Below are 13,028 nucleotides of genomic sequence, written 5' to 3'. Positions count from 1 at the left end.
CAAGCCAGGGGAGGCAAGCCAGTAAAGAACATCCCTCCATGGCTTCTGCATCAGCTCCTAATTTCTGACCTGCTTGTGTTCCAGTCCTGCATCCTTTGGTGATCAACAGCAGTATGGAAATGTAAGCTGAATAAACCCCTTCCTCCCCAACTTGCTTCTTGGTCATGATGTTTGTGCAGGAATAGAAACCCTGACTAACACAGGGTATCTTGAGGTATGCTCCTAACTTCCAGAGGAATCTCCATACTGACTTCCATAGTAGCTACTCAAGCTTGCCTTCACCATTAATGGAGAAGTGTTCTCATTATGCCATATCCACACCAGCATGAACTGCCACTTTTATTTTTTACTCCATCCTACCACAGGGACATGTTTTCAACCATGTTCATTTCTGCTCTAGTCATAATAGACAGAAATCAGAAACAATCTGTATGTCTCTCAACAAAAGAAGAAAAAGAAGAAGTAAAGAATGTGTGTGAGTTTAAACAAAAGGAGTATTTCTAAGCTGTTAAAAAAACGACATCATGAAATTTGAATTCAAAAGGATGGAACTAAAAATATCATCCTAAGTAAGATAACTGAGATCTGAAAAGAAAATATTTGCTTATATGTGGATTTATTTGTTTACATGTGGATATTAGCCATTAAGTAAATAATTGAGTAAATCATAGTTAAGGTACAATTTGTAGACCTAGAGAAAAATATTCTTGTGCAAAGAAGATGAAGTGGGGAGTGTAGGCATGTGGATATCCCTGGGAAAAATAGACATTCTGAGTAAACTGTAGCTGGGGCATTGATGGAAGGGCAAGAAACAAGAGGATCTGGTGAGAATTGAGATGGGAGAGAGGATTAAGGATTGAAGATATGAATCAGGGGAGAGGCAGCTAAAACTGAAGAGCTTTTTAAGGGTGTTTTGTAAACCTAGTACAGTGAAAACTTCCTATAGTATGTGAAGGTGATCCTAATGATGTTTCCAAATGATTAGGGAGACAGGACCATAGCTGGACATCTCTTGTCATGAAATGAAGCTTCCAGTAAGAGGACTGGATTTCTCCCAACTGAATGCTTGGTTGAACAGGATCTATGGATAGCCACACATTCTAGTAATTTGCCATGACAATAGATTTTAATAGAATTTCATAGCAAAGTCCCATTATTAAAAATAATATTCAAACAACTCATTATCATTGAGAGGACAAGGTCTTACCTACATAGGACCTTTTTTCCCATGCTTGAGGGTCTATTACACAGATAGTCTGTAGACTACCAACAGGGGAACATAAATACTGAGCAAAACAAAAACCTTTGAAATATAAACTGTACTACATAAAAAATATGCTAGGGCAATGATGTCACAAACCTTATAGGTGTAACAAACTAATGTCTAATTATACATAAGGAACTATCCATGAGATGAAACCTATACCTGACACTGCCTGGGTGACAATCAGTCAGTGAGTAGATAGTCCAGAGACCTAGATTTAAACAAATACTACTCTTCTAAAGGAGAAAAAAACTAACAATAAATAGACACCTAATGATATTCTGCCATACTCATAGATAGTTGCCTTATTCAGGCATCACAAGGAGGGCTTCATTCTACAGCAGATGGAATAATACAGAGACCAAGTCCAGTCATTACTTAGACAGACTTCCAAGTACATAGTTCTAAACAAAATGTCTTCAAAAATATATCTCCCTTCAGAGCTGAGGAAACCCTTCTGAAGAGAAGGAAGATATAATGGGGAGACAGAGTTGATGTAGGGTACTTGGAGAATACAACCCCCTAAAACAACTAAGCAAAGCTCATATGAACTCACAGAGTTGAAAGCAGCATTCAAATGGCCCACACAGATCTGTACCAAGTCCTCTGAATATATACTATAGATACTCCTGAATTTGTAAACAAGAATGTCTCTGATTCTTGTGCTTTCTCTTGAAGCTATTTTATTTTATGTTGGCCTAGCTTGTCCAACCTTCATTATGAGGGTTAATGTTTTATCTTATTATATTTTATTTTGTTATATTTTGTTATTATCTCCTTGAAGTCTAAAAGATGAGGTGGGGAGGAACTGGGGAGAAGTAGAGGAGGGGAAACTTTTTACAGATTATACTGTACTAGAAAAGAATCTGTTTACTAAAAGGGAATAAAATAAAAGAGTAAATCAATGTCATATATAAATGTATATACATATATACATACATATATACATACATATATATATATATATATATATATATATATATATATATATGCTTTGTCATGTGTTTTTTTATTTAACTAGAAAGTTCATATATCTAAAGTCCATTGAAAATAAGAAGTTAACTCTTTGTTCACATATACTGAATGATTATCAGCTATACATTAGTGCTTATTCTACATCCCCAGACAGATTGTGCATATATGCACTAAAATTTTTTCCATGGAAGATAATGTGGTAGAGTATAGGAAACAGTGTCTATTATACCATGTTTTACACAGAGTAACTCCAGTACAGATATTTGAAATCACTCATCTCCTACAGCTCACCCTATTTTTGTTATCTTATAACCTTTCGACATTAAAAGTATATATTCAAGTTTTCCCTAATAGTACCATGTTCCTGCCTATAAAACACTTATTAATACTGATTGCTAAATACATAGATATGAAGTTTTCTTAATTTGTCTCCTAAAAATCAAAAACACATTATTTCAATGTATCACTCATTGCCTATGATATTGTCCATTAGACTGAAAATATAACAGTATTTTAGTATCTTACACACACGTAGGGAAGTAAATAAAGAATGAGCCTGGCATCCTCTTTGTATTGCTTCTTGGTAACTAAGTCATGTTCTGTCCTGTAATTTTACATGGGCAATTTACTATGTTAGTATGCATTACATGAGAAGGTTAACTTTGTTCTTTGTATATTGAATTATTGAATGAGTGTCCTGTATTGTGTTAATGTGATTTAGCACAATACAGTTTAGTTTTGTCACAAGCTCTGTACTGCTATTTTAGTGAAGATTTAAAAATCATAATTTTTTGTTATTAATATTTGTTTAAATGTGTTATTTATGTTTTAACTCATCTCTTTCTCTGTGTGGCAAGTTTTTTAATATGGCTTCTATGTAATAATTTCAGATGACTATTTCCCCTTTATTTGCTAATGGTAGGGGTTACCTGTGCTTTCCTATAGGATTTACCCATATTGATTGTAAGTCATACTTATATTTCTCATGATACATCATCTTCCAGTCCATGAAGTGCAGAACATCATGGATAAGATAATTTCATAAGTGTATCTAGCTGCATTTGATAATGTATGAAAACCTGCCCAACAATGTAATTCCGTTGTTCTCCAAAACAGATATAGAAATAGAAATTACTTAATTTCCAAGGCAAGATACTTACCCATTGTGTGTTTGGAGGACTTCATGCATCTAGAAACTAATTTTAATTGTATTTCTTGTATTCTTTTTGTCAATAAATAACTTCTCATCCTTAAATCTAGTTCTTCAGTTATTTCATTTGTAGAGATTTTCTTCACAATTATTTTAAAATTATAACTCCTCTCTATTGTATGGAGCTAATCATCGTTTCTAAGATTTGACATTTTTTTATATATATAGAAAAAAAAGTAGTGTGCCTAATGGAGTTCACCTAGAAGAAATGTGCATATCATTATCTTTTTGATGTTACTAGGGTCATTCGGTATAAGTTCATTTACATATATTTGTCTGTTAGATCATATTGTATCTTCCCTTAAAAATTACAGATTTGTGTCTCCAAAATATAAGCTATTAGAGAGCTCCTTACACAGTCTTAAGTTCCATTCTAAATCCAGAATTCTTCAGTTGATTTTTGAGATAGTGGAGGGAACGGGGTGAAGCAGCATGCTGTCCTACTTAGGGTCTCTAATATGTGTGGATGTTAAAATCTACTGAAGAATACTCAAGATAACTCAATTCAGCCTGTTAGAATTGATTCTCAATAACTTTATGGAAGCAAACTACTCAGTAAGAGAAGCAACAGGAAAAAATAATCAATAAAAAATGTAGAGTAATGTGTAATTCTCTGGTGTGGAGAAAGGACTCTATATAGAAATATCTTAATGTTCTCCATACAGTGCTAACATTTGAGAGATGCAATGCCCTAGTAAGTGCTCTTTAATTTCACTGAAGCAAAAACATACTTACTTTCTGGAACATATATGAGAAATTGTGAAATGATAGCTTTTTAAAAGTACAAAAACCTATGATTTGATATGAGTATAAAATGGAAATGTAGCACAAAAAAAATCTTCATTCATTAATTAACAGGAAAGAGGCTTGACAGTGGTTCTCAACCTTCTGAAAGTTGTGACTCTTTAATATAGGTCATATTGTGGTGACCCCCAACTTTAAAATTACTTTTGTTGCTCTTTCATAACTGTAATTTTAGAAATGCTATGAACCTCCATATTATTTATCTTCAAAGTGTAAATATTTTTGGAGATAGAGGTTTGCCAAATATTGCAGCCCACAGGTTGATAAGTATCCATACAGAATGCTGCCTGTGCCCTGGACTACTCGCTGTCTGACCCTACCTACTCTTGGGGGTTGGAGGTGAGGTGATGCAGAATCAGTGACACAGGCTCCTAGAGCAGGTGAAGAAATCTATAGCAAGCTCATGTGAATGCTGCTGCAAGCTCCTTTAATACCCTCCACCCATACCCAATTGGTCCCAAGAAAGCATCTCTTCTAAACAGCAGTTCCTGATTGGCTTGCATTGTCTGCAGTCAGCAATCCTTTATCCCCTAGGCAGTCTCTACAGGAGATGCTTTTGCAGCAGCCTTTATGTGTAAGTGGCCATTGCTGTTCCTCCTACAATAGAACAAGTAGAAGAGCACTTGAGAAGCTGTTTGTATACAGGCAGTTCAATATAGGGTGTCATTAGCAGGATCTCTGGGTTGGATGTCTACTTGTTAGCATCTTACAGGAAAATGAAGCAGAATCCTATCGGGACAGACACATGCCATCTACATTACCATAACATAGATGTCTGTCTTTTCTCTAAAGTTTTTGGTATTTCATCCTTTTAATATCAGTTAAAAGAAATCTAAGAGTGGAGAGAGATGGCTCAGTAGTTAAGAGTACTGGCTGCTCTTGCATAGGGTCTAGATTAGGACCTTAACATCCACATGGCAGCTAACAATCATCTGTAATCTCATTCCAGGGAATTCGATGGATGCCCTCTTCATCAGTGGGCAGCAGGTACAAACATGGCGCATATGGACCTATGGATGCAAAATATTTACATTCATTTTAGTTGGACATATGGCCTAGAGTGTCAGGGCACTAACTGCTGGCAGAAGATCTTGGGTTAGATTTCCCACATTGTAGCTCACTACAGACTGTACCTCTCTCTGGCTTCAAAGGATCCGATATCTCTTCTGGCTCCCCAGGCATCTGCCCATATGGATTACAAATACATTATACTCACGCACACACATGCATATAAAATACAAATTAATAAATCAACACTTTATTGATACATTTAATAAGCTGAATAGTAAAATTCCCTGTATGTATATAATTTTTTTTTAATTTTGCTTACAATTATCACTAACGTAACTTAAATACTTCACTTATCTTTATTTGTATTTAAAATTCATGTAGGGATAAAAATGTAAAATGGAGTCTCCTAAAAGTTCTCAGGAGAACATTTCTTTCGTTGTCTTGGCTGTCATCTATTCAGTGGCTCTTTTGTTGAGTTTTATAGACTGTGCGCCAAGCACTGTTCTGAGCTCAGAACAAGAAAGACAGAAAACACTAGTTCCTTCCTCTGCTCACATTAACATTTAGGGGAAGGCAGGAAGTGACATTTACTGAAACAGACTTTTTAATTTCAGATAGTTATTCATGCTATGTAAAAATAAAGTCAAAAGGAAATAAAATCAGAATAATGGGAGAGAAGATACCGAGGGAGGGCAGGATAAACGGTTAGGATGTCAAAGCTCTGCTGCTGCTGCTGCTGAAAAGCCAATTGTTCAAAGATCATCAGGAAGCACCTTACTTTCTAAGACATGTTTTTCATCAACAGAAATGACAAAAATTCTAAGCTGCAACTTGTAAGGCATTATTTTACCAATGTATGTCATATTTGACAGATAAGTTGAACCTATCTAATACACTTTTTAATTCTAAGTTTCAAGTGGGGTTTGTTTCAACACATTTGTTAAAATTCAGAACAAAACATGAGTAACAGTTAAAGCCATGGGGAAGCCATCAATGGTTACAGTATTTGATTTGTCTTAATAATATTGCCAAATTAAATTATTAACATGATTATTTCAGTAATTGAGCAGATCCTGCACAACTGGCAAGATGTGCAATATCAAGATTGCCTTTAATCTTGGACTCCATAATTGCCAATGATCATTTAAAATTATTCCTTGACTTTTCATAGCTTTAGATGGATGCAAATCCATAGTAATCACAGATTTGTTCATACTAATAACATAAAAATCTCCTTTCTTACCATTCCTGGCAGCCCAGGACACTTTTGTCTCTTCCTGGTTTTGACTGACAAAATAATGCTAACAATAAACACAGCATCATCTGTTTCAACACGTTACAGGCTGGATCATGCCTCCTTCAAAATCATACGCAGAAGCACTGAGCTTGAGAACTTGCGCCCCTGATGTTATTGGGAAATAGATGCCACAGCTATCCTTGTGTTCACACTGGAGTAGGATGGGTCTCTGTTTTCTGTCCCTAAGTATTTTCATGAAGAAGTCATTCACACAGACATTCATGGAGAGCACTGAGCAAAGATCTCACCTCTGATGCAACAGCAATGAACAAAGAAAAAGGTCTCTCCCTTATATATGAAGAGAGATGTGCCCTTGCCAACACCCTATCTTGAGCCTCTGAGCTCATTTTTGTGCTTAAACTACTCGATTTTCAGTGCTTTAACAGAGAATCACTAGTAACTAATATGTGGTTTGTTACATCAAATGATTTCTTATTCATTCTAGACATGTCTAAGATGTTGAATACACCACTACCCTAACGGATATTTATCGTTGATATCCCATTCTGATAATTGCAATCATTGGAAGAACACAGAACAAGCATAATTCTCCATAAGACTGGAGTCCCTGGGAGTCTCTTAATTTATAAGTTTTTAGCTGATAAAAGTTACTTTCTGGTTTGGGGCTGTGGAACATAGTTTAGTTATGAAAATTTGCTACCTAATGTGTGACATCTATTATTCAGTTTTCTATGTATATTTTCTATTGGTTCAGTTTACTTCCAAATGCTACACTTAAACCTGATTCCTTTAATCTCTCACTTGTCACCTTATTGTCAACCTATTATATGAAATTAAAAAAATACTAACTTTAAGTTGCTTTTATACTCTATCTTTGTTTTTGTTTGTTCCCTCCCTCCAGAGCCTTGTCTACTCCTCTGTGATATTTATGTTTCCGATGCTGTGGCTACCCCTGGTGGTTTCAGTAACCCTGATTAGACTGCCTTGGGTTCATATTTTGCCTATTTTATAAACATTATTTTTACTATGCAAGCAATATAATATAACCATAAAGAAATAAGTATGATTGTCACAGAGCACATTACAGGCATTTTGAATTTTAAGATCTGGTTAATTTATTTTTTACTCTGACTGAATGAGATGTTTCAATTTACTTCCTTACAGCACTTTACATTCATGTGTATATTTTTACCATCAAGCCTTTTTTTTTTTACTTTAATCCTTATTATCTTACTATTACAACAATTTACTTAGCCACTAACAATTTTGTTTATAAGTAACTCATCTTTTTTTCAGTGTCTTATATATGTTATCCTGTTATCTTTTCAAAAATATGTGGGCCCCTCCTTCCTCACACTTCCATGTATTATATTTGAATCCCCCTTTCCAGACACTTGTTAGCATTTTTGAAATATACTAAAATATTACATTACCATATTATTTTTTATTAATACACTCATTTATTCATTTAGTTCACTAGACAAGTAACACTATTTAGCTCTGGCTGGCTTGGGACTCAGTATATACACTACTCTGGCATAAACTGAAAGAGATCCACCTGCCTCTGCCTCATAGCTGATGGGAATAAAGACACATGACACCATATAAAGATATAGAAATTGCACTTTTTATTTTGATCACATCTGATTAGGCCACTTTGATAGGCCATGTTAAGTGTTAATTTATGTTTGTACAAACTTTGCTGACATTAGTTTTTTTTTTTCTAAAACTTACATGCTAAGTAATACAAACAAAAAAAAAAATAAACAACTTTAAGAATGTTTTATTTTGTTTTTAAATGTGGATGCTACTGTACCAGCCTCTGAGACAAAGAGAATTATTTCTCAGCACATGATGTGGAAGACGCTTTAATAAAGATGTATTAATAGATGCTTTACTTCATGAGCAAGGAAGCAAGATAAAAATATGAGCCAGCTATGAGGATTCATCGCAAATCATAATAACCCAGGGGGTTTTCAGAGACTTTCTGACACATGAAACACACAGCATCACTTTGTATGGTGCCCCTCAAAGCACATTTTATACAAAGGTATTTGCACTATAATCATTGTAAGGCATTCGATGTCCCATTGGATCCCTGGCATGAGTTCTGATGATACCTTGCAAAGCATTTCACCAGCTGTCATGCAACAACTTGGAGTTGCAGTCCAAAGGGAAAGCGACTGAGCACGACACACGAGCTCCACTCTCATGTGTGCTGCTCTCTGAAGGTGTGCCCACTCTCCCCAGAAGAGTTTCCAATATTCTATTGATTTCTTTCTTAATCTCAAAACTATGGAAAGCGTGCCTACATGTTTTTTGAATTTTTTTTATCTAGCATCTGAAATTTCAAAGCTTTTCTCCAGTCCTATGTAATATTTGTTTTTTTTTCTCTTCCTATCATTATCATCTTTAATTATTTATTTGAAGTCTCACGTGACAAATGCAGAAACATTGACTAGCTCATCTTCCTTCATTCTTTACTTTATATACTAAATTTCTCCTGTACAATTGTGCTTAATATTGACATGAATTCTTTCTCCTTAGTGTCTTATTTCTCTTGGAAAGATGTTAGAACTTACGCATTTTTTAAAAATCAGAATGAATTCATCTTGATTATATTTTACGTATTTGAATTTCAAAATAATTTGTATATTGTCACCTGTGTGTAGGCATGTTTGTCTGTTTTGTGATATGTGAACAAGTATATGAACCTGAAGAGCCCAGGAAAGGAAGTCATAACCCTGGGACTGGAGTTAAGAGTAGTTCTGAGCCCTGCCATTTGGGGCTGGACAAATAATCCTCTAGAAAAGTTGTATGTGCTCTTAACCACTAAGCCATTGTTCCAGCTCCTTGATATTATTTAGGAAGCATTTTCTGCTTTTCTTATTTCATTTGTACCAGTTTTTCTTAAGTTTGTCTGTACTTAGTGGAGTAGGTTATTTTTCCTTTGTGGCACCTCATTCTTGATAATTTTCTTTCTTGGTTCTTTCCCTTGTCCCCCATATGTGTGCCTTTATGTGTCTCTGTCTCTCAAGACAAAAAAAGATACAGAGCTGAGGAGATGACTTAAGTTATAAAGTGTATGCTTCAAATGCACAACGGCCTGCTTGATACACTAATATCAGTGCTTCTTCTTCTTCTTTTTTTTTTCTTTTCTCTTTTCCTTTTTTCAAAAAAAAGAAAGTGCTTCTTACTAATACCACTCCAGCTTATTTGAAATTCTTCAAATTATGCTATTTTCATTATGACAATTACACTGGGAAAATACAATAAAGTAATCAAAGAAAATGGTAGTCTGAATAATTACAAGCGATAAAGATAACAGACAATGTGGTACTTTTATCAAAGTAAGTTTGTCAAGGAAAGATACTATTAACTCTGTGAAACAGATAGCTCTATTAATGAAAATGTGATTGTTTATTATGAAAGACAAGTTAAATACTGAAAGAAAATTTATAATTATGAATATCTTCAATTTGAGCTATTTTTCATCTGTAATTCTGTTAGTGGAGTATGACCAAAGGATATATGAGAAGTGTGAGGTTGACTTCTAGAAATTGTATCTTTTCTGTCTTTTGCTCTACTCAGTTGGGAACAATTAGAGTCAACAGTTGAAGCAATGACATAAAAATAATTCCACACAGGAGAATTGATTGGTGTTATGCAAGCACTGGGGTCATAATGTTAGAATGGGTTGGAGAGGTACTGAGCAGAAATATTTCTCCAAGAAATGTATGAAGGAGGCTGATACAGGGTCTTCAGAGATGTAAACGACCACTGAGAAATTGTGTTGGTATGGAAACTAAAAGGACAGAGTCTAAAAGGGTATGATGAAATATCAAATATGACCAACAAAAGAATCACAATTAAATGAATCTCAGTAGATAATTATTTAAACAAAAGACATGTTCTTATTGTCCTAACTTTGAATCAAATTTGATAAAAGTTTGTTATAAAGAAAAAGAGACAATGGTTATTAAATTGCAAAAGAGACACACAAGACTGATATACATATGTGATATCACTTAAAAGACCTGCATAAGTTCAAAAGAGACAAAAGTCCCAACGTGCAGAAAGGGAGAGTGGACAGAAAATTCCACCCCTAACCAAGAAGCTAATTGCAAATGATAGTTGTTGGGAGGGAGAAAATCAATTTCCCCCTCAGTTTTCCAACAGAGTGTCAGTAGGTGTATCATCCAGCCTGCAGGGCAAGCTCCATTCCTAGAAATAGCTGATCAATGCAAAATAAACTACATGATTTCGTTTTATTGGATTATTTGTTTGCTTTGTCCTTTGCTTCTGGTTTTATAAATTTTGGGGAGGAAGGGATGGAGAGAGAGAGAGAGAGAAGGAGGGAGAGAAAGAGAGAGAGATCAACAGAAAGACAGATGGATAGACAGACAGTCAAACAAAGAGAATTGTGTGTGTAAGGAGGTGGGGTTGGGGTTGACCTGGGAACGTAAAGAAAATATTACATATTTATAGTATTTAATTTTAAATAAAAAAATAGTAATTAAAAATGCAGAGAGAAGAAACATCTTCCATCTCAGCTTTATGGAGGCATAAAAAGGTGGATCTCTCTGAATTTGAGGGTGGTCATAAATACAATGCAAATTTCAGTTCAGCTGGTACTAAACACTGAACTGTCTTAAAATCAAAGCAAATCGTACTTCCCCTAAAAAGGGAAAGAAGAGACTCATTTATCATTGGAAAATACACAACAACTTAATATGATGTTTGCCAATTTTTAAATTAAAGAGCCTTCAATGTAACTTAACTCAAGCTCAAAAGAAGTATTGTTATTCTGGAAAATGTTAAGTGCCAAAACAATAAATTATGATGTGCCTATGTTTCATAGGATTTACACAATAGGTGTGTCATTTAGATCCTACCACTCAACAATTCTGCATAGAGTGTGTGTGTGCTATTTGAAAAGCGTCAGCACATGTGCATGACGATTAGTAAGACGTTATCATTCATCACTAGGGTCATTCCAAATGATTGTAATGGGAGTGATGCTGAACAAAGTTAGATCGTAGGAAACAAACAGGGTGAAGAACCTTAATAATTGAGTCACAGGATCCCACTCATATAGTGAGCCCAGGTTTTCTGTGTTGACAGTAATTGATTCTCTGTCAACCTAACATTAATAATAAGTCAAAGGTGTAAGTGCAACGTCATTCATACATCCTTAACTTCAGTGAGCACTTCATTTCTTGATGATTCAACACTGGAGGTGTTCACCAAGCAGAACTGAGCAGTTTACCTGAGATAGCAAGTGCCACTCCTGGAAGCACAACTATTTTAGCTATTATATGTAATATACTTTCTTCAATTTTGAAAATTAATAAATTCAATTGAAGCCCATCAGCTTAGGTCACCAACGCTTGACCAAATTATTAGTTAGGGTTTATTCTGTGCAATACTAGTCTAGGGTATATCATTTACCTGTAGACATAGCAATAATGACTTCTAATCGAGCCACAGGACTTAGTATGAGTCTTAGCTTTACATGTTGAATTCATGATACTCAGTAAATCATTATGTAGCAAAACAAAATTGTATAAAGATGCACAAATTATATGTTTTGCATTAAATTATCTCCCACATTGTTTTATATTCAGAATATACATTTTTCCAAGGTGTAAGAGACAGAATGCATATTTCAAGGAAAATCAGCCATATAATAAACGGTCTGTATATATTTAAGTACAGACATTTTCACAATGATAAACTCATTTAAAATGATGGCATCATTTAAAATGTCAGCATGCAGATGCTCAATATAAGGCATAATTATTTGGTTCTTAAAGCTATTTGGATATATATCACCATTACATCATTTGGTCTTTCAAAAACTTTAACTATCTACAGTTTGAAAATAATATTAAGCATAGATCTTTCTTTCCTCCATTCTATAAGGTAAAACCGGATAACACAATTCAGAACTTTTTCTCTGATTCCTAAGGGCAAAAATGATTAGCTAGTAATGTGTGTCAATTTCAAAGGGAAGCATATATCTACTTAAAATGTAGTGTATAGAAAATGGAAATTGGCTTCTTTGTTCTTTCCTAAAATGTGAACAATGTTAAAGTCAGAGACATCATGCTCTTTTTAATAATTTAAACTTCATAGTATTCTTATATATTTCATCAAATAAGCCCATATTCAAACTCTAAAATCTCTTTAAAATATGCCTTTTCCTCCCACTGTTCTTTCAATTTTGCCCATTATAAGTTTAATTCTCTAATCCACATGTTTCCCCATTAGGTGAGGAAAATTGCAATTCTCACCACTGTGGGAGTATTGCCATTCTCTGCAAGCCTGTTCTACTCTCAAGATCCATGAACACTGAGAGGTGGTAAGCATCTCCTGGAAGGATAAACCACTCCAAGTTTCTGCTATATTGTGCTTAAGTGTGTCACAGACAAAAAGACAGATATGAAAACTATTTAATGGACAGACAAATGGTGTGTGTGTGTGTGTGTGTGTGTGTGTGTGTG

This window comes from Mus pahari, chromosome 4, assembly GCF_900095145.1.
Source record: "Mus pahari chromosome 4, PAHARI_EIJ_v1.1, whole genome shotgun sequence".
Classification (NCBI taxonomy): Eukaryota; Metazoa; Chordata; class Mammalia; order Rodentia; family Muridae; genus Mus; species Mus pahari.
The sequence above is the reverse complement of the archived record's forward strand: the minus strand, read 5'-3'. Positions refer to the sequence as shown.